Raw genomic sequence first — 4,177 nt, 5'->3', positions numbered from 1 at the left:
GGAGATCCGGCCACTGCAAGCTCCGCCTCCCGGGTTCACGCCATTCTCCTGCCTCAGCCTCCCGAGTAGCTGGGACTACAGGCGCCCGCCACCTCGCCCGGCTAGTTTTTTGTATTTTTTAGTAGAGACGGGGTTTCACCGGGTTAGCCAGGATGGTCTCGATCTCCTGACCTTGTGATCCGCCCGTCTCGGCCTCCCAAAGTGCTGGGATTACAGGCTTGAGCCACCGCGCCCGGCCCTTTTTTTTTTTTTTTTTTGAGACAGAGTCTTTCTCTGTCGCCCAGGCTGGAGTGCAGTGGCGCCATCTCGGCTCACTACAAGCTCCGCCTCCCAGGTTCACGCCATTCTCCTGCCTCAGCCTCCTGAGTCGCTGGGACTACAAGCGCCCGCCACCACGCCTGGCTAATTTTTTTTGTATTTTAGTAGAGACGGGGTTTCACCGTGTTAGCCAGGATGGTCTCGATCTCCTGACCTCGTGATCCGCCTGTCTCGGCCTCCCAAAGTGCTGGGATTACAGGCGTGAGCCACTGCGCCCGGCCCGTGGGGCACATTTTCTCAGGACCTCCTGGGACAGTGTCATGGGTGAAAAAACAAAAAACGAAATGAAACGAAACAAAACAACAACAACAACAACAACAACAACAAAAACCCTGGCTACTTCAAAGACTTCCCAGTGAGGCCTGGAGAAGCAGACATGGAGCTATGCAGCCAGGAACAGTGCCCAGGACCAGGCTGCAGAACCAGTCTGGTGAGCAAAATTCTGCCCCTGCTGCAAGACCAGGTTATGGAAGCGTGTAGAACTCGAGCTGCTGAGCCAGAAACAGTGTTATCACAACAGCACCTGCTGCAGACAAAATCCTACACCATCCCTATTCCTTTGTGATACTGGCTCCCAATTCAAAGTCTGGGCCGGGCGTGGTGGCTCACACCTGTAATCCCAGCACTCTGGGAGGCCGAGGCAGGTGGATCACCTGAGGTCAGAGTTCGAGACCAGCCTGGCCAACATAGTGAAACCCTGTCTCTACTAAAAATAAAAATTAGCCAGGCGTGGTGGTGCGCGCCCGTAACCCCAGCTACTCAGGAGGCTGAGGTAGGAGAATGACTTGAACCCGGAAGGCGGAGGTTGCAGTGAGCCAAGATCGCGCCATTGCACTCCAGCCTGGGTGACAGAGTGAGACTCCGTCTCGAAAAAACAAAACAAAACAAAGTCTGGGTGAGTCTGATTGGGCATGTGTCTGTGACCCAGCTGCAAGAGAGTCTGGGAAAGCAGGTGTCTGGCATTTCCAGCTAGGAAAGCTGAAGTATGCTCCACTTCTCCAAAGATTCTGAAGTTGAAGGATTTTCCAAACACAGACTCACATGCTTTGGCACCTACTAAAGTGATCCTATGTTTTACTTTCTTCAGATGTCAATGTCCTGTTTTTTTATTTTCTATTTTTATATTCATTTATTTATTTATTTAGTCTTCTGGCTCTGTTGCCCAGGCTGTAGTGCAGTGGCACGATCTCAGCTCACTGCAACCTCTGCCTCCTGGGTTCAAGCAGTCCTCCCACCTCAGTCTCCCAAGAAGCTGGGACTACAGGCACATGCCACCATGTCTGGCTAGTTTTTATTTTTTGTAGAGATGAGTTTTGCTATGGCTGGTTGTGAACTTTGAGTTCAAGCGATCTGCCTGCCTCGGCCTCCCAAAGTATTGAGATTACAGGTGTGAGCCATCGTGTCACGCCCTGAATTGTATTAACACATTTTCAAATTTTGCATCTTTGAGTCCTTGGAATTAACCGTACTTGGTCAATATAATTCTGAGTTGATTTGCTCACTGTTTTTTTTTGTTTGTTTGTTGTTGTTTTTTTTTTTTTTTTGAGACAGAGTCTTACTCTGTTGCCAGGCTGGAGTGTAGTGGCATGATCTCGGCTCACTACAGCCTCCGCCTCCCAGGTTCAAGCAATTCTCCTGCCTCAGCCTCCTGAGTAGCTGGGATTACAGGCACACCACCACACCGGGCTAATGTTTTGTATTTTTAGTAGAGAGGGTGCTTCACCATGTTGGCCAGGATGGTCTCGATCTCTTTTTTCGCTCTTGTTGCCTGGGCTGGAGTTCAATGGCGTGATCTTGGCTCACTGCAACCTCCACCCCTGGGTTCATGTGATTCTCCTGCCTCAGTCTCCCAAGTAGCTGGGATTAAAGGCATGCACCACCATGCCTGACTAATTTTTTTTTTTTTTTTTTTTTTTTTTTGAGACGGAGTCTCGCTCTGTAGCCCAGGCTGGAGTGCAGTGGCCGGATCTCAGCTCACTGCAAGCTCCGCCTCCCGGGTTCACGCCATTCTCCGGCCTCAGTCTCCCGAGTAGCTGGGACTACAGGCGCCCGCCACCTCGCCCGGCTATTTTTTGTATTTCTTAGTAGAGACGGGGTTTCACCGTGTTAGCCAGGATGGTCTCGATCTCCTGACCTCGTGATCCGCCCATCTCGGCCTCCCAAAGTGCTGGGATTACAGGCTTGAGCCACCGCGCCCGGCCTAATTTTGTATTTTTAATAGAGATAGGGTTTCTCCATGTTGGCAGGCTGGTCTCGATCTTCTGACCTCAGGTGATCAGCCCGCTTCAGCCTCCCAAAGTGCTAGGATTATAGGGGTGAGCCACTGCACCTGGCTAGTCTGGATCTCTTGACCTTGTGATCCGCCCGCCTCGGCCTCCCAAAGTGCTGGGATTACAGGCGTGAGCCACCGTGTCCGGCGTGCTCACATTTTATTTAGGACTTCTGCATCTAAGTTAGAAAATAGGAGTGGCTTATAGATCTCTTTTGGGGATCTTTGTTTTTCTGTTTGTTTGGTTGTTTGGTTTTATGATCAGAGTTATGCCAGCCTTGTAAATTGGAAAACTATATTCTCTGGAACAGTTATAGATAGGGATTTTCTGTTCTATATAGATTGGTGGAGTTCACCTATAAACCCATCTGGATGTGGTGCCATTTTGGAGATAGCTTTCTGTGTTTTTTGTTTGCTTGGTTTGGTTTGATTTGAGACAGGGTCTCACTTTGTCACCCAGGGTAGAGTGCAGTGGAGCCATCGTGGCTCACTGCAGCCTCAACCTCCCAGGCTCAAGAGATCTTCCCACTTCAGTCTCCTAAGTAGCTGGGACCTCAGGCATGTGCCACTATGCACAGCTATTTAAAAAAATTTTTTGTAGAGACAGAGTCTCACTATGTTACCCAAGCTGGTCTCGAACTCCTGGGCTCAAGCAGTCCTCCTGTCTCCACCTCCCTGCCACTTGAAAGGCTGAGGTAGGAGGATTGCTTGATCCCAGGAGGTTGAGGCTGCAGTAAGCCATGATTGCACCACTGCATTCTGGCCTGGGTGACACAGTGAGACCCTGTCTCAAAAATAAAATAAAATAAAATAAAATAAAAGTTCCTTCCCTAATATTCTTCCTGTTATTGAAGCCACCTTTGCAAAATTATGACTGAGATAGTGAAAGAGATCTAACCAACTCCATCATGCTTCTAAACTTTTTTTTTTTTTTTTTTTTTGAGACGGAGTCTCGAGCTGTCGCCCAGGCTGGAGTGCAGTGGCGCGATCTGGGCTCACTGCAAGCTCCGCCTCCCAGGTTCACGCCATTCTCCTGCCTCAGCCTCCTGAGTAGCTGGGACTACAGGCGCCCACCACCGCGCCCGGCTAATTTTTTTTTTGTATTTTTAGTAGAGACGGGGTTTCACTGTGGTCTCGATCTCCTGACCTTGTGATCCGCCCGCCTCGGCCTCCCAAAGTGCTGGGATTACAGGCGTGAGCCACCGCGCCCGGCCATGCTTCTAAACTTTAAGCTGTGCTTGTTCCTTCCCGGGCATAGGCTGAGCTAATTTTGAGAGGAACTTAGTTTATTGTTTATAGTTACAGGCGTGAGCCATCACACCCAGCATATAGTTTATAGTTTATTTGTTTTTTTTTTGTTTTTTTTGTTTTTTTTTTTTTTTGAGACGGAGTCCCGCTGTGTCGCCCAGGGTGGAGTGCAGTGGCGGGATCTCAGCTCACTGCAAGCTCCGCCTCCCGGGTTTTTACGCCATTCTCCTGCCTCAGCCTCCCGAGTAGCCGGGACTACAGGCGCCCGCCACCTCGCCCTGCTAGTTTTTTGTATTTTTTAGTAGAGACGGGGTTTCACCGTGTTAGCCAGGATGGTCTCGA

Source organism: Theropithecus gelada, chromosome 16 (assembly GCF_003255815.1).
Source record: "Theropithecus gelada isolate Dixy chromosome 16, Tgel_1.0, whole genome shotgun sequence".
Classification (NCBI taxonomy): Eukaryota; Metazoa; Chordata; class Mammalia; order Primates; family Cercopithecidae; genus Theropithecus; species Theropithecus gelada.
The sequence above is the reverse complement of the archived record's forward strand: the minus strand, read 5'-3'. Positions refer to the sequence as shown.